A 26,040-nucleotide genomic window follows, 5' to 3' on the forward strand; every position below is an offset into this window, starting at 1 on the left:
AATTGTGGTGATAGTTTTTTATTGTTTGGTTTTAATAGTGTTTCTCCTTGCCAAATGATGCCTAAAATTATTACTGTCACCATCTGTGTAAGTGGTGGAAATGTGACTGTCGTTGACAGTGCTACTGGTTCTGTCATGAACATTTATTATTATTGTGCTCTTTTTTGATTTTGATTTGGCCAGATCTATTAGTATACTAGGTATTGGTTAAAAACAGTCTTAGTTGCAATTTTAGTTTTTTTTTATTTTTCAACGACGTGTTTCGCCTTATTTAGGCATCTTCAGGTTATCTATATAATCTTGTTTTTGATGTTACGCAGAGATGAAGCCACACGTTTTTCTGCCCGACTAGACAGCATACTACAGAAATTCTTACAATCCATATGTGGTATACAGCAAACCAGTGCTTAACAGTATTGGTTAAACAGTATTGGTAAAAAGTCGGGCAGAAAAACGTGTGGCTTCATCTGTGAGTAACATCAAAAACAAGATTATGTAGATAACCTGAAGATGCCTAAATAAGGCGAAAAGCGTCGTTGAAAAATAAAAAAACTAAGATTGCAACCAAGACTGTTTTCAACCAATACTGTTAAGCACTGGTTTGCTGTATGCCACATATGGATTGGAAGAATTTCTATACTATACTAGGTACACTGCCAAAAAACTGTGTAATTTTCTGTGTTGGCTCCCTTGGGTGTTGTAAGGCAAAATCCATAACCTGATTCTTGGTACCTGATTGGGTCTGCGGGAAATCTTGTACTGGTATCTGACCTTACATTATTAACAGAATCAGCATTTCAACCTGGAAGGGAAGTTCAGATAGTTGTTTAAAACCTGCTTAAATTATATTTGTAGTTCGGTTATGTTAATGTGCTCATTCTTAGTTCTTGACAGTGTTTAAATTATACTATTCTCGAAATTCTTAGTTTAATCTTTTAATAGCATTTGCCGGGGTTGTTCTAACTTATTCTGGATTGCTTGCTTAGCCAGCTGTTTGTTGAAAGTATGTTGTCGTACTCATTGACCCTTTACTGCAACTAGGCCACTTCTTGTCGCGTGACACTTATTTTACGAGCGCCTGGTTCAAATGGCTCTGAGCACTATGGGACTCAACTGCTGAGGTCATTAGTCCCCTAGAACTTAGAACTAGTTAAACCTAACTAACCTAAGGACATCACAAACATCCATGCCCGAGGCAGGATTCGAACCTGCGACCGTAGCGGTCTTGCGGTTCCAGACTGCAGCACGAGCGCCTGGTTATTGCCTGATGGGTCAGCTATTGTTTCTTCAGACTCTGTGGGCAGTTGGTCCGGGCTGACAGAGATTTTTTTTTTTTTTTTGAGTGTACCGGCGGTACGATATTATTTGACATTTGGGATTCGCCGCTGCCGTTACCCTGTGTGAAGCGACTGTACGGCACACTGACAGTTGTCTAAGTTAAGCTTTCTCTTCTCTGGTTCGCATGGGCCTAAACTTTTCAGAGTTCAAGATCTTTTTTTTTTCTTTTTGGGTGAATCCCTTTTGTGTCGTGACATTTCTGTATAAAGTTATCCCTAGTCAGCTGGGCCATTTGTAGGTCATTGTGTCGCTTTCAGCTCTCTCAAAAGATCATGTTTGATTTGTAATTTAAAACCATTTCGTCAGCTTGGACATTTTAATTTGTTTTAATATTTTTAACTGCTGCTAAATTTGTGCTGGTTGTTGTTACATTTGACCTTCAAAAATTTTGCTTTGGTCTGTGAGAACCACTTTAAATCTTGGTTCTTTAATTTAAAACCAGTATCATATTTTATTATTTCTAAACGACTATTTCATGGTTTTTTACAGCTATTGTCGTTAGCGAAAAGGAAAATTGTTTAGTAAAGATGAATCACTTGGCAAATAATGAATGGTGTCGCAAGAATTCCTGTTAACTGGTTTGCTGCAGCACACTCCATCATCTGTACAGCAGGAATCTCAACCGTCAACAATATATGAGAAAACCAACATGGACACTTGCACACACACACACACAAACACACACACACATACACACACAAAAAGCTGTGATTCGTTACAGTGGAGGATCAGGAATCTCTACCAGACAGCCTTCACTTTACCTGTTAAGTAGAATAAATGCGGGCGATGACAGGCCATAACCGTACGCAGCAGCAGAGGCTAGCGAATGTGGGTACTGCCCTCCACATGTCAGGGACAGAGTTGACAGATTTGTGCACAATGAGACGAATAATCTCTCTCTCTCTCTCTCTCTCTCTCTCTCTCTATATATATATATATATATATATATATATATATATATATATATATATATCCAAGAAATACATTTAACAGTTTGCAAAAGGCATCTTGTTCTTGAGTCTTTCATCCACCATCCACACTGGAAACAGCATATCACTGCCAGCACATTGTATCATGAGCGACAGGTTAGAACAGGCCTGGAAAACCGGTATCCCTGGCAATGGGGGAAATGAGGGAGGAAGAGGGGAAGGTAGAAGAGGGTGGTAAGACTGGTTCTAAGCTGCTTAATCTGCATCCACACACTAAGGTGAACTTACATACAGCTCTCATCACTCTCTCTTTGCAAGATCTTTTGAGGTCGGTTTTTGCGGTAATTGTGTTATTACAATGATTTTTCTCAATTACAGTGCGTGGATTTCGTTATGATCCATTGTTTATGAGTAGTGGTTTATTCACAACTATTTCGATGTGTAATTCGAGAAGTAAAGCATTTTTTGTCAATTGTGGTTGCGTGTATCTTCCTTTCACTACCTTATTCATTTTTACCATGTATGTACATGTGTGTACAAGTTCCTCAGCAGCTATACACTTGTAGATTGGTAAGAACAACCCTTTCAACACTTCAGTGAAAGTTCGCTGCCCTATCCCTTCTCACCACGCATCTGTATAGAAGTTCTTCAGCAGCTATTTCACTTGTTGGGCGGAAGGTGCAACTCTTCCTACATTTTAAGTGATAATTTTCTCCCTTATCCCTTCTTACCATGTATCTGTGTACAAGTTCCTTAGCAGCTACACGCTTGTAGATCAGCAGGAGACAATTCTCCCAACAGCAGCTGTAGGACAATTCCTCATATATTTCGAGTGGTGTTGTGGACTATGGCATGCAACAAGGTACATACGTACACACACGTGTGTGATGAGAAAAGCGAACAAAACCCATTCCAGGCATCCTATGTCGAACCCTATAAACTAAGCACCTGTAGTTCATTCAGTCTCGGTTAGCAGAAGAGAACAAAGTCATCTTCTGCACTGTGGATTGACTCGTCAATTCAAAAAACAGTAACAACTCCAGCACTGGCAGTATTCTCTATGAGTTGCAAAATGCATCCTCAGTCAATCCTACTGCATCATCATTATTTGCTGAAAAGTATTCCACCTATGCTCATCCATTAACACCTCCTTCCATTCCCCATGTAGGAGGCTATGGACACAGTCCTCAGCTATATGCTTACAGGTAATACGCTTATTAATCTCCTGTCTGTCGAACGCCAACAGTTCATCAGTGGAACACATTTCTCAACAACTTAATTAAATACTTTAATTAATGTTTAAACCAGTAAACAATACATTGCTTGAATTTAGCACTCACTTCATGCCATGTGATCCGTTTTCTCACGAGCGCGTTTTTCTGTCATCCTGCAAATTTTAAGAAGTTCTGTTTAGTTGAATTTCGAGCAGAAAATCTGCAGGGTAATTGTCAGTTAGGTTTCTCTGCCAAAATTTAGAAAATTCTTCCAGCAGGATAGTATACATGCAAATAAATGAAAACAATGTCTAAGACAGTACCTTATATCCTTCCTCTCCAGCAGCTTAGCACTGACTGGGTGTGCTTCCTGCCAGTTCACAAATGGGAAGTTGGGGAACGGAGTAGGTAGTGGAGAGGAGGGGAGGGGAGCTAGGGAAGTGGGAGGAGTGGGAGTGGTGACATCATTAGTGTGGTATTGCCACATCTACCCTCCATGGTGGAGAGGTGGTGGTGGTGGTGGACTATGCAGGAAGAGCCGCCATCTTGAATAAATTTGCCAACAATACTGACTGCACCAGAACAAACATTATTCCACTATCCCTGAATAGAAAAGTAGTAGGAATTGATCTACAGGGTTTGTCCACCATCTTGGACACAATTTGGCGTCATAGCTCAGCCATCTTGACCCTGAGAGCAGATCCATCACACTGGGTGCCATCTTGTTGACGTAGAGGATCCTTTTCGATTTGACTATGGGCCATCACAGTTCCGCCATCTTAGATGCTGTTGGCCTTGAGGAGTCATGGTTCCACAGTAATGGAGTCACCATCTTGTCGATCTTGATGTTTCTTGTTGAGACGACCTTCGACCAACATTGTTGCACCTTCTTCGATCTGCTGTGTCATAGTGTCGTCCATATCGGATAAATCTGGCAACTATGCAGACTGGGCAGACTGGGCTCATATCTCCAATCTACAAGACTACATCCCTTTTCTATTTCCTGTCATTCTTAAGTCACCCCATTGGCTTAGAGGATAAGGTGGGAGGTAGGGGTAACCTTAACCTTGATCAAAAATGCTGGCTGAGGTCATACTGGTACTTTTCCTCCACAGCCAGTTGCTGACAGTTGTGATTATTACCATTCTTTCCTTTTTTCCTTTCTTCCTAGAGTCATCAGTCTTCTGACTGTTTTCATGTGGCCCACCGCGAATTCCTCTCTGGTGCCAATCTTTTCATCTTGAAGTAGCACTTGCAACCTATGTCCAAAATTATTTTTTACATATATATTGCAGTCTCTGTCTTCCCCTAAGTTTTTATCCTCTAGAGCTCCATCTAGTACCATGGAAGTTATTATCTGATGCCTTAACAGATATGCTCGTGTTCCTTTTTCTTGTCAGTGTTTCCCATATATTCCTTTTTTTCGCGGATTCTGCGGAGAACTTCCTCATTCCTTACCTTATCAGTTTCATAACTCGTGGTTTCTAAATAATGTTACGAATTATTTACAGAATAAGAAAAAAGCCGTAGAAGCCAACTTTAGGGAACATCAGATTGGGTTCCAGAGGAAGGTAGAAGCGAGCAATGCTATTCTGAACATTTAACGTATCTTAGGAGATACGTTGAAGAACGTTAAATTTACGTTTATTATAGAGAAAGGTCACCAGAATTCTGAAGGTATCAGTGATAAAATATAGGGAGCGAAAGCTAATTTACAACTCGAACAGACACTCAAATGAAGAATTGAGAGTCTAATAACATGAACAGGAAGCAGTAGTTATGAAGGGTATTAGCCAAGGTTGCATCATACCCTGAAGTTATTCAATCCATACATTGAATATCCAGTTCCGGATACAAACGAGAAATCTAAAATTAAAATACAGAGGGAAGAATAAATAAAAACTTTGACGTTTGCTGCTGTCAGCTTAATACTGTCAGAGTCGACAATGGATTTAGTAGAGCAGTTGAATAGTGTCTCGAAAAGACGTTATGAGATGAACATCAACAAATGTAAAACAAAGGAAATGGAATATCGTCGAGCTGAATCATGCGATGCTAAGATTGGAGAATTTTATTTTGACACTAAATGTACCTAGTAGATGCTTTGGGAAGCAAAATAACTTATGATGGCTGAAGTAGGGAGAACATTAGACGCAGACGGCTATAGCACAGAATGCATTTCTGAGAATGAGGAATTTGTTGACGTGTCATATAAGCTTAAGTATTTTACTTTTGGTCATCAGTCTTCTGACGGACTTGGAGCGGCCCACCACGAATTTTTATCCTGTGCCAACCTCTTCATCTCAGAGTAGCACTTGCAGCCAACGTCCTCAATTATTTGCTTGATGCATTCCAATCTATGTCTCCCTCTAAAGTTTTTGCTCTCTACAACTCCTGTAGTTCCACGGAAGTCACTCACCGATGTCTTAACAGATGTCCTATCACCCTGTTCCTTCTCCTTGTCAGTGTTTTCCACATATTTGTTTCGTCTCCGATTCTGCCGCAAAACTTCTTCATTCCTTACCTTATCAGTCCATCTAATTTTCAATATTCGCCTGTAGCACCACATCTCAAATGCTTCGATGCTCTTCTATTCCGGTTTTCTCACAGTCCATGTTTCACTACCATTCAATGCCATACTCCAAACATACGTTCTCAGAAATTTCTTCCTCATATTAAGGGCTATGTTTGATACTAGTAGAGTTTTCTTGGCCAGAAATGCTCTTCTGTCACTGCTAGTCCGCTTTTGATGTTCTCCTTGCTCCGTCCGTCATTTGTTATTTTTCTGCCGAGGTAGCAGAATTCCTAATATTCATGTACTTCGAGACCATCAATCCTGACGTGAAGTTTCTCGCTGTTCTCATCTCTGTTACTTCTCATCACTTTCGTCTTTCTTCCATTTACTCCCAGTCCATATTCTGTACTCATTACATTGTTCAATCCATTCAGGATATCATGTAACTCTTCTTCACTTTCCCTCAGGATATCAATGTCATCAGCGAATCGTATCACTGATATCCTTTCACCTTGAATTTCAATTCCACTCCTGACCTCCATTATTGCTTCTTCGATGTACAGATTGAAGAGTAGGGGGTAAAGACTACATCCCTGTCTTACACCCTTCTTAATCCGAGCGCTTCGTTCTTGGTCGTTCACTCTTATTGTTCACTCTTGGCTCTTTTTGATATTGTGTATTACCCATTTCTCCCTATAACTTACATCTAGTTTTCTCATAATTTCAAACATCTTGCACCATTTTACATTGTCGAACGCATTTTCCAGGTAGACAAATCCTATAAACGTGTCTTGATTTTTCTTTAGCCTTGCTTCCATTATTAACCAAAACGTCAGAATACCCTCCCTCATGCCTTTACCTTTTCTGAAGCCAAACTGATCGTCGTCCAACATACTCTCTATTTTCTTTTCCATTCTTCTGTGCATTATTCTTGTCAGCAATTTGGATGCATGGGCAGTTAAGCTGATTGTACGATAATTCTCGCACTTGCCAGCTCTTGCAGTCTTCGGAATTGTGTGGACGATATATGTCGCCAGACTCATACATTCAACACACCAACGACAATAGTCGTTATGTTGCCACCTGTCTCTGCGATTTTAGAAATTCTGATGGAATGTTATCTATCCCTTCTGCCTTATTTGATTTTAAGTCCTCCAAAAATTTCTTAAATTCTGATTATAATACTGGATCCCCTATCTTTTCGAAATCGACTTCTGTTTCTTCTTCTATCCCATCAGACAAATCTTCGCCCTCATAGAGGCCTTCGATGTACTCTTTCCATCTATTAGCCCTCTCCTCCGCATTTAACAGTGGAATTCTCGTTACACTCTTAATGTTATCGCCCTCGCTTTTAATGTCACCGAAGGTTGTTTTGACTTTCCTTCTAAAAATCGTTTCTTTTTCGATTTCTTCACATTCTTCGTGGAGCCATTTCTTCTTAGCTTCCCTGCACTTTCTATTTATTTCATTCCTCAGCAACTTGTATTTCTGTATTACTGAGTCTCCCGGAACATATTTGTACTTTATCGTTTCATCGATCAACTGAAGTGTTTCTTCTGTTACCTATGGTTTCTTCGCAGTCATCCTCTTTACACCTATGTTTTCCTTTCTAACTTCTGTAATCGCCCTTTTTAAGGATGTCCATTCCTCTTCAACTGTACTGCCTACCGAGCTACTCCTTGTTGCTGTATCTAGATCCTTAGAGAACTTCAAGCGTTTATTGCCATGCCTTAGTACTTCTGTATTCCAGTTCTTTGCGTATTGATTCTTCCTGACTATCTCTTGAACTTCAGTCTACTCTTCATCACTACTACATTGTGATATGAGTCTATATCTGCTCCTGAGTTCGCTATTACTAATTGAAATTTATTACAGAACTTAGTTAGTCTTTCTCCTCTCTCATTCTTTGTTCCAAGCCCATATTCTCCTATAACCTTCTCTTCTACTTCTTCCCCTACAACTGCGTTCCAGTCCCCCATGACTATTAGATTTTCATCTCCCTTTACATACGGTACTACCCTTTCAATATCCTCATACAGTTTCTCTATCTCTTCATCTTCAGCTTGCAACGACGGCATGTATACCTGAACAATTGTTGTCGGTATTTGTTTGCTGTCGATTCTAATAAGAATAACCCTATCACTGAACCGTTCATAGTAACACATCTCTGCCCTACCTTCCTATTCATAATGCATCCTACTCCCGTTATAGTATTTTGTGCTACTGTTGGTATTATCCTGTACTCATCTGACCAGAAATCCTTGTCTTCTCTCCACTTCACTTCACTGGCCCCTACTATATCTAGATTGCGCCACTGCATTTAACTTTTCAGATTTTCTAGTTTCCCTACCACATTCAAGCTTCTGACATTCCACACCCAAGCTAGTAGAACGTTATCCTTTCGTTGATTATTCAATCTTTTTCTCATGGTCGCCTCCACCTTGGCCGTCTGCTCCTGGAGATCCGAAGGAGGGACCATTCCGGAATCTTCTGCCAATAGAGAGATCATCATGACACATTTTCAATTACATGACACAAGTCCTGTCGTTACACGTTATGTGTCTTTAATGCCGCGGTTTCCATTACCTTCTGCATCTTCATGGCGTTGATCATTGCTGATTCCTCCGACTTTGGGCAATTTCCCACCCTTAGAACAAGAGAGTGCACTGAACCTCTGTCCGCTCCTCCGCCCTCTTTGATAACGCCGTTTGCAGCATGAGGGTGCCTTATTATGCGGGAAGTCTTCGACTGCCAGTGCTGGTTATTAATCATTAAGTATTATGAACATATTTTTGTGGATAACAAGCATATAAGGAAGTGAAGTAAGGAGTACTAACAATTCAAATAAGAAGAAAATAGAAGATTTCGAAGTTAGGTACTACAAGAAGATGCTGAAGATTAAATGTATGGTTTGGATAACTAATGAAAAGGTACTGAATCTAATTCGGGAAAGAAAGAAATTTATGGCACAATTTTACTAAAAGAAGAGATTAGTTGATAGAACACACCCTCAGTCGTCAAGGAATCGACAGTTTGATAGTGGAGAGAGAGAGAGAGAGAGAGAGAGAGAGAGAGAGAGAGAGAGAGAGAGAGAGAGTGTGTGTGTGTGTGTTAAGTGAGGGCGTAAAATTGTAGAGGTAGATCAAGCCATGTTCAAATGGATGTCTTCTCTAATAGTCAGATTGTCGCCTTATGCCTCGTGTAAGGAGAAAATTTTCCAGCATGGATCGGAATTCGACGGCACCAGGATCACCTCCTATAGTAACTGCAGTTTACCGTTCCATGATACTGTTGCTCGATTGGTCAGGATACGTTGGGTAAAATATCATGAAAATGTGGAATTGATTGGTGGAAGACCACTGTGCTCAACACAATGCAGGACCTCTATGACCTGACTCAACTTGTGCCCGAGAGACCAGGACATATTGTTCCCTCAGCAGACTCGTACAGTCACGACGAGTAACCTGAGTCAAGAAAGGGTTTTGTCTACATGAAGACAAGTATCCACACGAACAGATAGATGTAGTCGGGAGAACCATTGTTGCAGCTTTCCTCTGTGTTGTGCAAGAGAGAGAGAGAGACGAGCTGACAATAGTGCAGCTAATGGCGACACTGGACAAGGGGTAGCACCGCGTCGTCTCTTCAGCTGAGTCCCGCTTCTGCATCGTGATGGAGATATACGTATGTGGAGACCTCAAGGAGAATGAACTTGCCAAATCGCATGCGTCGTCATGCAGCATAAGCACCTGGCCTGATGATATAGAGTGCCATTGGATACGACTACCTTTTGTTCGCAGATCCGTTGAATTGGTCAGAAAACATTATATTCATGACTTCTAAGGACGGTTGCTCTGCCCCATATTCTAGGTCTATGTACATCATCTTTCAACAAGATAAAACAAGATCACATGTTACCCAAGCTATCCCGACCCACCTCGGCACAAAGGTTTTTCAACTATTGCTCTGGTCTACACGTTCTCCAGATGTCCCACCCCATGAAAAGATCTGGTCAAGGGTGACCGAGAGACTGACACACCATCAGTCGCCACCCACTATGATTTATGACTTCTGACAGAGACATTAACTTACATCTACATCTACATCTATACTCCGCGAGCCACCTTACGGTGTGTGGCGGAGGGTACTTATTGTACCACTATCTGATCCCCCCTTCCCTGTTCCATTCACGAATTGTGCGTGGGAAGAACGACTGCTTGTAAGTCTCCGTATTTGCTCTAATTTCTCGGATCTTTTCGTTGTGATCATTACGCGAGATATATGTGGGCGGTAGTAATATGTTGCCCATCTCTTCCCGGAATGTGCTCTCTCGTAATTTCGATAATAAACCTCTCCGTATTGCGTAACGCCTTTCTTGAAGTGTCCGCCACTGGAGCTTGTTCAGCATCTCCGTAACGCTCTCGCGCTGACTAAATGTCCCCATGACGAATCGCGCTGCTTTTCGCTGGATCATGTCTATCTCTTCTATTAATTCAACCTGGTAAGGGTCCCATACTGATGAGCAATACTCAAGAATCGGACGAACAAGCGTTTTGTAAGCTACTTCTTTCGTCGATGAGTCACATTTTCTTAGAATTCTTCCTATGAATCTCAACCTGGCGCCTGCTTTTCCCACTATTTGTTTTATGTGATCATTCCACTTCAGATCGCTCCGGATAGTAACTCCTAAGTATTTTACGGTCGTTACCGCTTCCAATGATTTACCACCTATGGCATAATCGTACTGGAATGGATTTCTGCCCCTATGTATGCGCATTATATTACATTTATCTACGTTTAGGGAAAGCTGCCAGCTGTCGCACCATGCATTAATCCTCTGCAGGTCTTCCTGGAGTACGTACGAGTCTTCTGATGTTGCTACTTTCTTGTAGACAACCGTGTCATCTGCAAATAGCCTCACGGAGCTACCGATGTTGTCAACTAAGTCATTTATGTATATTGTAAACAATAAAGGTCCTATCACGCTTCCTTGCGGTACTCCCGAAATTACCTCTACATCTGCAGATTTTGAACCGTTAAGAATGACATGTTGAGTTCTTTCTTCTAGGAAATCCTGAATCCAATCACAAACCTGGTCCGATATTCCGTAAGCTCGTATTTTTTTCATTAAACGTAAGTGCGGAACCGTATCAAATGCCTTCCTGAAGTCCAGGAATACGGCATCAATCTGCTCGCCAGTGTCTACGGCACTGTGAATTTCTTGGGCAAATAGGACGAGCTGAGTTTCACATGATCTCTGTTTGCGGAATCCATGTTGGTTATGATGAAGGAGATTTGTATTATCTAAGAACGTCATAATACGAGAACACAAAACATGTTCCATTATTCTACAACAGATTGACGTAAGCGAAATAGGCCTATAATTATTCGCATCTGATTTATGACCCTTCTTGAAAATGGGAACGACCTGCGCTTTCTTCCAGTCGCTAGGTACTTTACGTTCTTCCAGCGATCTACGATAAATTGCTGATAGAAAGGGGGCAAGTTCTTTAGCATAATCACTGTAGAATCTTAAGGGTATCTCGTCTGGTCCGGATGCTTTTCCGCTACTAAGTGATAGCAGTTGTTTTTCAATTCCGATATCGTTTATTTCAATATTTTCCATTTTGGCGTCCGTGCGACGGCTGAAGTCAGGGACCGTGTTACGATTTTCCGCAGTGAAACAGTTTCGGAACACTGAATTCAGTATTTCTGCCTTTCTTCGGTCGTCCTCTGTTTCGGTGCCATCGTGGTCAACGAGTGACTGAATAGGGGATTTAGATCCGCTTACCGATTTTACATATGACCAAAACTTTTTAGGGTTCTTGTTTAGATTGTTTGCCAATGTTTTATGTTCGAATTCGTTGAATGCTTCTCTCATTGCTCTCTTTACGCTCTTTTTCGCTTCGTTCAGCTTTTCCTTATCAGCTATGATTCGACTACTCTTAAACCTATGATGAAGCTTTCTTTGTTTCCGTAGTACCTTTCGTACATGATTGTTATACCACGGTGGATCTTTCCCCTCGCTTTGGACCTTAGTCGGTACGAACTTATCTAAGGCGTACTGGACGATGTTTCTGAATTTTTTCCATTTTTGTTCCACATCCTCTTCCTCAGAAATGAACGTTTGATGGTGGTCACTCAGATATTCTGCGATTTGTGCCCTATCACTCTTGTTAAGCAAATATATTTTCCTTCCTTTCTTGGCATTTCTTATTACACTTGTAGTCATTGATGCAACCACTGACTTATGATCACTGATACCCTCTTCTACATTCACGGAGTCGAAAAGTTCCGGTCTATTTGTTGCTATGAGGTCTAAAACGTTAGCTTCACGAGTTGGTTCTCTAACTATCTGCTCGAAGTAATTCTCGGACAAGGCAGTCAGGATAATGTCACAAGAGTCTCTGTCCCTGGCTCCAGTTCTGATTGTGTGACTATCCCATTCGATACCTGGTAGATTGAAGTCTCCCCCTATTACAATAGTATGATCACGAAACTTCTTCACGACGTTCTGCAGGTTCTCTCTGAGGCGCTCAACTACTACGGTTGCTGATGCAGGTGGTCTATAGAAGCATCCGACTATCATATCTGACCCACCTTTGATACTTAGCTTAACCCAGATTATTTCACATTCGCATTCGCTAATAACTTCACTGGATATTATTGAATTCTTTACTGCTATAAATACTCCTCCACCATTGGCGTTTATCCTATCCTTGCGGTATATATTCCATTCTGTGTCTAGGATTTCGTTACTGTTCACTTCCGGTTTTAACCAACTTTCCGTTCCTAATACTATATGCGCACTATTTCCTTCAATAAGAGATACTAATTCAGGAACCTTGCCCTGGATACTCCTGCAGTTTACCAACATTACGTTAACTTTTCCTGTTTTTGGTCTCTGAGGACGGACGTTCTTTATCAACGATGATAATGTCCTCTCTGGTAAGCCGTCAGGTATTTTATCGTTTCGCCCAAGGGGGGGTCCCTCTAACCTAAAAAACCCCCGTGTGCACGCCACACGTACTCTGCTACCCTAGTAGCTGCTTCCGGTGTGTAGTGCACGCCTGACCTGTCTAGGGGGGCCCTACAGTTCTCCACCCAATAACGGAGGTCGATGAATTTGCAACCATTATAGTCGCAGAGTCGTCTGAGCCTCTGGTTTAGACCCTCCACACGGCTCCAAACCAGAGGACCGCGATCGACTCTGGGCACTATGCTGCAGATATTAAGCTCAGCTTGCACTCCGCGTGCGATGCTGGTTGTCTTCACCAAATCAGCCAGCCGCCGGAAGGAACCAAGGATGGCCTCAGAACCCAAGCGGCAGGCGTCATTCGTTCCGACATGTGCTACTATCTGCAGCCGGTCACACCCAGTGCGTTCAATAGCTGCCGGAAGGGCCTCCTCCACATTACGGACGAGACCCCCCGGCAAGCACACCGAGTGCACACTGGCATTCTTCCCCGACCTACTCGCTATTTTCCTGAGGGGCTCCATAACCCGCCTAACGTTGGAGCTCCCTATAACTAATAGGCCCGCCCTCTGTGACTGTCGGGACCTTGCCGGAGAATCGGCCACTGGCCCAACAGGCGAGGCATCCTGTGGTGGCTCGGAAACGATGTCATCACCACTAGGAAGCACCCCGTACCTGTTGGAAAGGGGTAAGGCAGCTGCCACGCGGCCAGATCCCACCTTCGCCTTTCGGCCAGGCACGCGAGAGCCCACCACTGTCCGCCATTCACCCTGGAGTGATGGCTGACCGGTAAGATGCTCACTGCCGGAAGACGCAGCGACATCAGGGGTTCCATGTGATTCCAAGGCCACCGAAGTAGGCATAGGTCTCACCACAGTTGCCCCAACGCCACTACGAGCCGACGCCTGCGCCTCGAGCTCGATGAGCCTAACAGACAAAGCCTCCACCTGCCCCCGAAGAGTGGCCAATTCTCCTTGCGTCCGCTCACAACAACCACAGTCCCTACACATGACTAGGTTTACCCTACCCTATACGGTGACAAATTCCCAAGATAATCTTCTGATGAGCTACTCTGATAATCAAGAAACACTCACTGAAATACGAGACGCGAAAACTACGCTAGGTTTTCCCAGAAAAACTATTTAAAAGCTAAGCGCAGCAAATAAGTACAAAAACGCTTTATACAAACAGTACTCGCTGCTGCTGGTGCTCTCGCTCTGGCTGTCACAAGACAACTGCTGATTCAAGTGACTAGTGGCTAACGGCCGCGAAACAAACAAAGACGGTTTTAGGGCGCTTTCTGTTCTAAACGATCAAGAAAACACTAAGAAATCTAACACGAAAACTACGTAAAGTTTTATCAAGAACTGTTAGTTACTATGCAGAGCAGATAAACACAAATAGAATCCCTTCCTTAGTGGAAGGTCGTAAACAAAATGCAAAATAAACGCTTTATACAAACAGTACTGTGCTGCTGCTGGTGCTCTCGCTCTCGCTGTCACAAGACAACTGCTGATTCAAGTGACTAGTGGCTAACGGCCGCGAAACAAACAAATGACGGTTTTAGGGCGCTTTCTGTTCTAAACGATCAAGAAAGCACTAAGAAATCTAACACGAAAACTACGTAAAGTTTTATCAAGAACTGTTAGTTACTATGCAGAGCAGATAAACACAAATAGAATCCCTTCCTTAGTGGAAGGTCGTAAACAAAATGGAATGATGTATCTATGTCAATCATTTAAGTGCAGTCCGACTTGATACCAGCTTGCTTAGGGCCGGTATTGTTGCCATATGTGGCTCCTCTGTGTTCTGAAGTTTCGAACCCTGTACATCACCAAATCAACCATAGATTTAATTATGTATTTTTGCTACTACGCTGGATACACACAATAAGTAAATTTTCGTTATTTGGCATCCTACCCAGTACCAAAATATTGGTCGCCATTTATTTTTCCTGCTACGCTGAAGATACACAAAATGTAAATTTTCTTTAACTGACGACCTACCCAGTGTTAGAATACTTTTCGCCAGCAGTTGTAAGATGCAGCTGACGTCATCGTCTTCGTCACCATAAAGTTTGTGAAATGTGAGCGAGCTGCGGAGCATCCTATGTATAAAACATGTAAATCTAATATACAATGTCTGATCAAGAGTTTTTGGAAACCTATTAGTGGACATTGATATCGAATGTATCTATCCTCCGCTTTTATTATGGCTTGAATTTTTCTGGGGGCACTTGCAGTGAAGTTTCTGAATGTCTGTGGACAGATGGCAGCCCATTCTTCCTCAAAAGTTACTGTGTTCTGGAGCGAAAGTTTTCTATTGAATTCACATAGGGACAGTGGGCAAGTCAGTCCATTTCAGGAGGACTACCGTACGCAAATCAGTGCCTCATAGATGCCGATTTATAGGAGGAGACATTCTCATGCTCAAAAAAGAATCATCGTCTTTGTATTGTTTCTCTACTGTGTGGAGTACACAATGTTGTAGAATTGTGTTCATATCCTTCAGTATTTAGCGTTTCCTTAGCAGCAATGTGAGGATTGAACACTAGACTCCCACACCGTAAGATCACCTGCTTGATACTTAGCACCTGCGACTACACGTAGTGGCAAGCAAAGTTCCCCAGGCATTCGCCAAACCTACAACCTTCCATCGGATTGTCACAGAGCATAGCGTGATTCGTGACTCTAAATCACTCGTTGCCAGGCATCCACTGAATGGTGGCACCACTCTTTACGTCACCTCTACAGTCACTTGACATTGACTCCGTAAGTGTGTGGCTTGTGAGAAGACCCATTGTTCCTCATTCTTTGGAACTCTCTGCACACAGTTACTGTGTTAGACCACCCTCAACACCGCTCGATGGCTCCTGTCCGTCAGTATACGGGGTCTCCCAGGACATTATTGTAGTTCCTCCACATTTCCATTTCACAATCACATCACCAAGAGTGGACATAAGCTTTAAAAGAGCTCAGATGTCACTACTAGACTTTTTATTCATATGACTACGAATGACGGGCCCATGTTCGAAACTCTCCCGATGGGCCATTCTGCTGTTACTGCTTCTGTGCTGACGACACAATACTCCCCACTTCCTTTTTCACAGTGTATCCCAATTCCGCTAGGGCTCCTAGTGTAGAGTTCCAAAATACAATGCGATCTCGAGGCGACTGGCGGCCTGGCCTTAAGATCCTTGAAGTTTCATCCACGAAGTTGTACTGCAGTACTACAAGCAATTCCAAAAAGGACTACAGTGACTGTTTCAAAACACTTTTAAAAATATTTCAGCTGTGTATTGATTCATGAGAAGACCGTCTGAATAAATACAGTGATTTTGTGAACATAATCCATGACTTTTATTTTTTATAGCCACACCCCTAACGGAACGGGATACATTGGTCCTCATCTCGTGTTGTCTAGAGCAGTCAGATGGTTCAAATGGCTCTGAGTACTATATACGTAACATCAGACGTCATCAGTCCCCTAGAACTTAGAACTACTTAAACCTAACTAACCTAAGGCTCTGAGTACTATGTACGTAACATCAGACGTCATCAGTCCCCTAGAACTTAGAACTACTTAAACCTAACTAACCTAAGGACATCACACACATTCGTGCCCGATGCAGCATTCAAACCTGCGACCGTAGCAGTCACGCGGTTCCGGACCGAAGCACCTAGAACTGCTCGGTCACCGCGGCCGGCTCTAGAGCAGTCAGCTCAGCGTTAGGTCAGAGTGTCCAGTTACTTTTGATCAGTTAATTATAAGGAGTATTCAAACGAAAAGGTATGACACGTAGTAACAGCCAAACGATTTGAAATCCGCAAATGCGACTTTGGGATAAGGCTTCATGAAATAACGTAGTGAGACATCTATGCAATGAAAGCATGCGTCGTCACCTCCCTCTACAAAATTCAAAGCTGTGTCCTCAGCTGCTCCTGTGTCACCGTCTTTTTCGATGTCCGAGACTCGCTGAATTCCTAGAGTGTCGAAAAACCATTAAAACGACGTGCACTGTGAGACACTTCGTAGCTAACACAAGTCCACCAAGAGCAAACGACCTGGAGTCTGACGGAGGGAGTGATTCTGCTCGCCGATAAAACGCGTCCACATGTCCTCAACGAAATTAGAATTATATTAATACCGTCAGCTGCGCATGGGCGTTGATATAGATCAACGGGGCCAGGTGAAAACGTGTGCCCCGACCGGAACTCGAACCCGGTATCTCCTGCTTACATGGCAGACGCTCCATCTGAGCCACCGAGTGCACAGATGATAGTGCGACAGCAGGGACTATCTCGCGCACGCCTCCCGCGAGACTCACATTCTCACCTGTATGTTCACACATTACATTCGTAGTGTCCCACCCCAACACACTCATTACTCGTGGAAGACATTCTTCCAAGTTCCGGAAGAGTTCGGGGAATATGTGTGCATCCGCACAGAAGAAGAAGGTCATGGCCGGTATCGCCAGAAAGACACCACATCCATATAAGTACGTCTTCAAGGTCACACAAAGCGTAATGGCCACGTACAAGTGGGAGCAGCTTGAGCATCCGTACTGCAGCCCGAACATGTTGTCCTGCGACTTCCATGTGTTTGGGCCACAAAAAAAAAAAAAAAAAAAAAAAAAAAAAAAAAAAAAAAAAAAAAAAAAAAAGATGAAAATCTTAAATATCTTACAGGGAAGCGCTTCCACTCGGACGGCGGCATAATGAAGAAAATAGGGGATTGGCTCCTGCCACAGAATAGGAACTCTGGGAACAAGGAATCCTTCGGCTCCCAAAATAGTGGGATAGTTGTGTTTAGGCCTCTGCTGATTACTTTTGAATAAAAACTTCCATTATATCCAGTGTCGTTCCGTACCTTTTCTTTTGAACACCACTCATACAAATAGAAAGCTAACATTTCCTGTCCTATTAATAAACCTGTTACAATAAAATGAGGAAAAACAATAATAGTTTCATCAGGCACCTCCTGTCGCTGACGCAAATTTTATCTAAAACCACTCTAGCGAGCCACGTTGTAGGATCTCGACCGCTGCCGCATTCTCCCCCATCGCTCTCTACTAGGGCGGTTCGTCGGAAAACGACTGAGGCCTGAGACGATTACGCCGAGAGCTTTTGACTGTTCACAACTGTGAAGGTGGACTAGAGTGGCACGTCATTGAGCAACAATGGGAAGGAGGCGACTCGAACACCAAAAAATGCTTTCCGGGTCCCCGATCTCTCTACCTCTGACACACACACACACACACATAGCTGTAGACCAGATTAGCTGCAGGTTTCGAAAGGCAGCTGCCGGTATCGGCGGCGTGTCCGGAGGGCGGCAGTTGCATCAGGCGGCGACTGTCCCCGGCCCGGCCGGCGTGGCGAGGAGACGCGAAAGTCTTTGTGCGGCGCGCGGCAGCTCGCGCCAGTCCCGCTCCAGACACCGCCACAGCCAGTCGCAGCAGCAGCAGCAGCAGCAGCAGCAGGTAGGGGAGCAACGAGTCGGACCCGCTGCAGCGTCCGCCTCCGTCACGAGCATCTGCACCTATACTGCTCTGCAGTGCTAAGTAGCAGTTAACACAAGTAACATAGTAATATGCAAACACGGACCAAATGGAAGAGTTCCAAGATAATATTATTGTCACAAGTAACATCTACACCTACACTTGTTCGAATGGCAACATTCTGCCGCAGTGGCTATCGTAACTTGGATACAATATCCTCTTATTGTATCTTTTTCACTCCTGCGTCGTTTCGAAGTGGCAGTTGTATGATACCGCCCTTCAAACAAAAGAATATGGGTTACTGTAGAACTTACGGTTGTTTCATTTTATCCATTAGAAATACTGGAGGGAGCCTGTGACAGTAAAAAGAGTGATTTTCTTTCTTCTTCTGTTTTTTACAGAATCATTACACTACTTCAGTCAATCATTTTCTGGTCATCTTTCCGAAATTTCCAGTGTTTCTGTCGTTGCTCATCTGTAAATACTTTTCTTATTGTTTGTCGTTTCTCAGTTTTACGTTTAAATCTTATTTGTGTGGTTTTCAGTTTTTTTTTTTAATTTGCTGTATTGTTTCGTAAATCATCCAGGATTAATTATAGCTTTTTCATACCCTCCCTGATCTCCTTTATCGATCCTACTTGTTGCTTCTTGTTCCAAAGTTTTTCTATAATTCTCTTGGTAAATTGCTTTCTGGTGCACTCATAAAGTGCGCAAAGTGACCAAACAAACAAAAAATAGGAAAAAAAAGAGATCCTTCTTTCCGTATAATATCTGTAGCTGGTTCCAGTTTGCTGCACACCACTCCATCTGTCACTAGCACCAACCGCCATTGTTCATATTTTTGGTATCTTTTATTTATGCTTGTTCTAATCTTCTCTCTACTTTTAGGATTTTGTTGATTTCATTTTTCTGGGTGACTCTAGAGTTTCTCTTCCGTATCTCGCCTCTGGTCGAATCACCACCTTCCAACGTTTTGAAGTTGACTGACGGACATTTTTTATTTAGGTAACCCATTTTAATTGTTGAGCTTTTATCGTTTTGTCAGACCTTTGTTGCTGTACAGTTTTCTCTTCCGAGTTGTACGTTACGATTCCTCCTAGCTATTTAAATTGTTTCAATACTTTTGCTTTTCTGTTCTTCACTGTTACGTCAATAACTAGCCTACTAGTGAATCTGTTACCATTACTTCATTCTTTTCGACTGATATACGGGGTCCTATTTTTGTACTATATTTTATAGGGTTGTTCTTTGATTTCTGGCTTCTTGAACGTTATTACCTGGAACGCTACGTCACCTGCGAATCCCAAGCAATTTGAGTTTATTTGATCTTTCTTGTTTCCAGTTCTGTTTTCAGGATTTTCCTTGTACCATTCCCTCATCACGTACACCAGAGCCCAATTGAAAAATAATGGAGATAAACCATATTCCCGTCTTAATCCTGTTTTAATTGTAAATGGCTCAGACATTTATACTCTGAACTTTACTTCAGATTTGGTGTTTGTTAAAGTTCATTATTTTTATTAACTTGGGATGGAGATAAAAATGCCTTAGTATCTTCAACATTCAATAAGATCTGTAAGTAAGATCGTGGGCTGTTTATAAAATATCGTTTTCTGCTACCAGTCACGATTTTCTTTTTACTTGTATTTCGCACGACTGTTTTCAGGAATTGATTTCTATTTTCAAGTGCGTTTTTCGTGTGCTATGGCGTTTATTCGTAATGTTACCGATATGTGAGGTGTTGCAGTGTTCTGTTGTCTTAGATCTTCATGTAGCCCACTTGAGCATGGACTCACTCGTATTAAACACCTCACGTAATTTTCTGTGCACAACACACAATGAAAGTATCAAACATCACGGTTTCATCCAGTATCAACAGTCTTCAGATCTAGAAACATGTCGCAGCAACTGCTGACTGGTCGATTTAATTGACGGTGTGCAACCGTTGCTGTGACCTGTCTTTTGGTCTGAACATGACTTATACTGCTTGCAACCGGTCATCGAGGTATAACAAAATCTGTGATCTAGACTGTGTTATTCGGACAAGTACGCCGTGATACTTGCGAGTGATAAGTCACGTTCAAGAAACACCTGCTGTCATTTTATTTTGTAGTCCGGCAGCACGACTGCAGTTGAGCAGTGCAGTCTAACATCATTTATTTATTTTCATTTTTATTTTAACTTTTTCTGTCTATCAGACAAAAATTCACAACGATTAAACATAGTTACAAAATAATGCTGTAGGATAAACCAATAAATTAAAATTTTAATTAACTGCTTCAACCTACATCATTATTAGTATGTCTCAGGAGTGTCAACTGTATATGATTAATAGTTACAAAATATTCAGTTTTGATCCAGATACTCTAGTGATAAAACCTGTCGTCAAGAATATGGTCATAGACTACGTTTAGCACTCCACAGCTTTTGTCTGGTCTTACGTCTGGCTCTGAATTTTGGCATTAGAGTGTTCTTTTCTTGGTCGTTGCCCGATACTACACGCTTCACATGCAAGTCTATGAACTGCAGCGGATTATCAAATAATTTAGAACGTGAAGTATTCATGGAACATTTACGAATTAAGGATTGAAGTAGCAATAAAGTCTGTGGAATAGGGGTGCGGTGTTGAGATTATTTCAATAACATGAAAACATTATCTGTCAGTGAAGTGTGGAAGTTGCTGTCATCCTTGACCGTAGCTAAGGCAGATGCAGTCCACCATGGCAAACTGCAATCAAGACTTATGAACATGTGTCTCTGGTCTCCAGGACCGTATGAAGGCGATATCGAATTTAGCCTGTGAGACCCCCTAAGAAAGGGAGTTGCTATGTTTGTAAGAAGTAATATCGATCTAGAGCGTATTTTAACAGAAGGCCAAAAAGCGAATGCCGTATCTAAAGAAGCTAAACAGAACACACCACGCGTGTCCGTTCTGCTTGCTCTAGCATTGGCCTTTTTCCTTTCCCTGTGGGTAGTTCACTCAGATGTTAAATGGACCGGATGTTCGCTGGCGGCCGAAAATGTACGGTCGGTAAACCTTAAAGTGCCCGCTTCACGGAAAGTGACTCATCGAACGGTAGGCACCAGCAACACTGCCGCTGTGCGAAATTAGAAAGTTCGTGCAGTGTGGATTTCCACCAAGTGCCTGAAATGCAGTAAATGTGCTGTCAGATGTAGGACAAGGTCAACGGATACGCCGCGTCATAAAGTTCTGCCGGACGTGCTTCACTATGGGAAAACACTGTAGGAAGAAGACGTAGCTGGCAGAGGTGAGAAGCCGTGGGTGTATGAGCGTAACAGGGGTGTAGCAGGATGGGGTCTAGGGTACGTAGCGGAATCGGCCAATACACGCGACTGCAGTGTCCTCTACCATTCGTGGTGATAGAAGATATGTTCGTCACCAACATTTTTTTGTAAAAAAAAATGGTGCAAATGGCTCTGAGCACTATGGGACTTAACATCTGAGGTCATCAGTCCCCTAGAACTTAGAACTACTTAAACCTAACTAACCTAAGGACATCACACACAACCATGCCCGAGGCAGGATTCGAAACTGTGACCGTAGCGGTCGCGCGGTTCCAGACTGTCGCGCCTAGAACCGCTCGGCCACTCCGGCAGGCCATTTTTTGTCACTGAGGATGAGAAGTGATGGCGTGCTGTGTCTTGTCACTAGGGTTGGTGTCAATTCCCCGAGTTAAACCCCAATGGGAACCACGATGCGTTCGTTCGGTTAGGACAGAATGTACCTTTCCGGTGCATTCTGTTGATTCTCATCATAAATAACACAGATGTGCATGTAACGCGTCATGTATGGCTTATAATAAGGCAACGGGGAATCACACTTACTAGGAGATCGCCGGGAGAATATTTGCCGTCTCACACATTGTCAAACGCTCACTAATTGGAACAGTAATTTAATCAAAGGGCTATTGTTCCTGCATAACACAGTACCAACGCTATAAGAGTGAACCAAGTTGAATGAGCTTCCTGTGTTAAGTATGGTATTCATTAGTAACTTCTGATGGACGCCAGTAAGAAACGGCTTGTCAGGAAACGTCGAATGAGTATGCTGAAAGACTATTTTATGCTTTTTTGGCTTTTCTGACATTTAGAAGTATGTTTATGTAGAGTTAACACAGGCAGCCGGATAATGGGACCTTGGTAAGGATTATGATACCGACATCAGTGACTGTATGCCAAAGTAATTAGACACAATAACAGTAAACCTGCGAACACATCATTAAATGGCTTTCATGGTACTAGAGGGAACTGTAGAGGGTAAAAACTATAGAGAAAGAGAGAGATCGGAATACATATATTAAATGAGGACGCTGGGTATTTCTATGAGATGAAGGTTGGTTCCGGGGTGGAGTGGTATGTCAAAGAAGTCGAAAGACTAATAAGAAGAAGAAGCAGTTGAAGAAGAAGAAGAAGAAGAAGAAGAAGAAGAAGAAGAAGAAGAAAAGTCTCTATCAGGAAACGACACTCTTTAAGTTGTATGAACGAGAATTTTGCCTTCTTCGTGCACAAACAATGCTTCAGTCTTCCGATGGATTTATGCTGTCGTTCCACCTCACATTGAGTCCTTTCGCTTATTTATGGCGGTTACGTTACTTCCAGTTATGGTGAGGCTTAACTGCCAGTCCCTCTACGCGACGACGTTCGTCTGCAATTTCTCCTGCATTTAACAAGTTTTTAACGACGTAACATTCTTGTGGATAATGGCATCGTCTTTGAACAGCTGGGAGAGTTGTGAACGTTATCTGCCGTGTTGCCTGGCATACATCGTGAGCCGTAACGATTTTATCACGTTTCCTACTCGGAAAGCTTCTATCGTACCTGGCGATGTCTCCACATTTCGACCGAAGCACTGTATTATGTTTTGTAGAATGTTCTCTACTCGCGATGCGTAACTGCATCTAAGCCTTTCCAGAAGTGAAGAAACGCATCTATACCGTTCTAATTAGCGAGGACACACAAAGCAAGCCGTGTTAATTGCATGTTCCATAGGTCATTTGAACGGTTCTTTTATCGATTTGATGGGGAACGATTTAGTTTGCGGAATATGTGTACGTAACTAGTGTTAACATTGACGAACGCCTTATTTTAGTACTACCCGTGCAACTACACTGAAAAACAAGTATTTCTTCCTTTTGTATGCTGGCTGCAAGTTTTGTTAGTAGAAATTCGTCAATGGAATAGCTGTCCAGGAGAAATGACTAAGTTAGAATTGCAAGTTACTTTTTTACCTGTCAGAAATTTTGAGTTATTGGACACATGACCAAAATTTTCGTTACTGCTCACTGAACGCCTTTCTGAGCCATCGACAACGTTAAGAAATGGTAATAAAGATCATTTCTCCTTCCAGTGTTCTAAGTATGGATATAATTGTTTTTCTCAAATTTTGATGGAACATTTATGACGAATTTCCTTAGGGAATATATTTAATGTGACGGCGTGCCTATCTCCTTGAAGAGATAACTACATGACGTCTGTGGGTGAACATCAAATATCATTTTTACTAGTCGCTTTTGTGCAATTAATGTTTTCTTTCTAAATGATGAGTTAACTTGGGAAATTATTCAATGAAACATTGAGAGGAAATATGCAAAACCTATATGGAGATTGATTCTTGTCTTCGTGATAGCAGTTTTACGAAGAGCAATAACGGTTGAACTTAATTGTTTGAGTAGATCATCAATATGTCTCATTCCAGTTCAAGTTTTCATCAACATGTAGACCAAAAAAATTCGAGCGTTCCTCTGTTTGCTGACCCCTGCTCGTGTGTTACATGAATTGTTGGTATGGCTATTTCTTGTAAGGAATTTAATATAGTGTGCTTTTTAAAAATTTTGTGTGGATCATTTTCTGAGAGCAGTTGTATAATTGTTTGGAAAGTATCATCTAACATCTTTCTCTTGCTTTCTCTCTAATGGATTTTGTTATAAAATTAGCATTATCTGCAAAATGTACCAATTGTGCGTTACGTGGAATGTCATTCACGTATATAAGGAATAGTAGTGGACGCAAAGTAGATTCCCTTTGTAATTTCTCCCCAGTCACTAAAATTTTCTAACTTTGCGACATTTCTTGAACTTCTCAGCGCACCTTTCGCGTTCTGTTCGTGAATTATAATGCAAAACATCCGTGCGTAAAACCATCAGTTCCGCAAACTATGAGTGTTTTCAGGAGAGTAACTTGATCTACAGAATCAAACACCTTGGAATGATCACAAAAAATACCAATTACCTAACGCTTACATTATTTGTTGAATGAATGTATAAACAGCATTCTCAGTCAAGCAACCCTTCTGGAATCGGAACTGTGATACGATAAGTAAATTGTTTCATTTAAGTGTAGGTCTACTCTTGAGTAAAACTTTTTTTTCGAATATTTTGGAAAAAGATGTCAGTAATGTTATTGGACGATAATTGTTTGGTTCTGTATTATCATCTTTCTTACGAAGACGTTAAACAATTTCATATTTTAACTCACCGATAAAAATCGCCTTTGTCAGTGAAGCACTGTATGTATCACTACGTACATTACTAATAAAGTTGGAGCAACTGAGATTGGTTTTTCAGAATTTTTATAATTCTGTTCATTCCAGCGAAAGATGTCGATGCTGCCTCTAGTTGCTTAGTGTTGAGGACTTACATTTAAAATGCATTCTCTTGCTTCTTCAGCTGAACCATGTACTTATAATTTTGCTGCTACGTTTAGAAAGTGACTGTTAAATGTACTTGCAGCTGGTGAATTATCAGTAACTACATTGTCATTTAGTTTAATTGTTATGGAACGTTGTCAATGACTGGCTGCCGTGTCTCCCATTTAAAAACATCCCATAAAGTTTTGATCTTATTATCTGCATTGTTTATTTCTGTCAGGACGTGCATACTTCTGGACATTTTAAGACTTTCCTTAAAATAGTACAGTATTTTTTGTATTATGCAAGTAATCTCGGCTCTAAATTTAGTCTGCTCTTTATGTAAATTTCCCTCTTCCTCTTAGATGAAACTTTAATTCCCTTACTTATCCACAGCTGATTTGTTTTTTAATGGCTCTTATGGGCAGTTCCCCAGGAAAGTAACTTTCAAATATTGATTAAACCTCATGCCGTACCACCCCTTATAATTTACTCTTAAAACATTGTGTCCTTTTTTCATTAACAAGCATCACTGCTTTGTATGAACTTGCCTCGGGGTTTTACGTTATCATATTGTTTATTTGCATTAATTGCACATCACGATTAGGCAGTCCATCAGCAATTGGGTAAACATTAATAGTTGCAGCCTGAGCACTTTCTTATGTTGCCAGTTCTCCTACTATCTTGATGCACGTGAGTGGTAGTTTCGGAATTAGTGTTGACTCCTTCAGAAGAGTCGTTTCCGAAACTGTTATCAGACCGAGTACCAAATATGTTCAATGTTTCTACAACAGACTGATTTCCGTAACATACACTACGTGATCAGACACCTGGCTGAAAATGACTTACAAGTTCGTGGCGTCCTCCATCAGTAATACTGGAATTCAGTATGGGGTTGGCCCACTCTTACCCTTGATGACAGCTCCCA

At 41.9% G+C, this 26,040-nt stretch overlaps 1 protein-coding gene across 1 annotated transcript in view; it reads left to right on the forward strand.

Annotated features, from left to right (window-relative positions):
• The first annotated feature begins 18,406 nt into the window (after window positions 1-18,406).
• The window catches only part of LOC126176691 (uncharacterized), a 90,243-nt gene continuing 82,609 nt past the window's right edge, over window positions 18,407-26,040 (forward strand). Inside the window, exon 1 of the mRNA XM_049923854.1 lies at window positions 18,407-18,442. The gene's annotated coding sequence lies outside the window, so the exon portion shown is untranslated. The remainder of the gene's footprint in view (window positions 18,443-26,040) is intronic.

The sequence above is a fragment of the Schistocerca cancellata genome, chromosome 3, assembly GCF_023864275.1.
Source record: "Schistocerca cancellata isolate TAMUIC-IGC-003103 chromosome 3, iqSchCanc2.1, whole genome shotgun sequence".
NCBI classification, from domain to species: domain Eukaryota; kingdom Metazoa; phylum Arthropoda; class Insecta; order Orthoptera; family Acrididae; genus Schistocerca; species Schistocerca cancellata.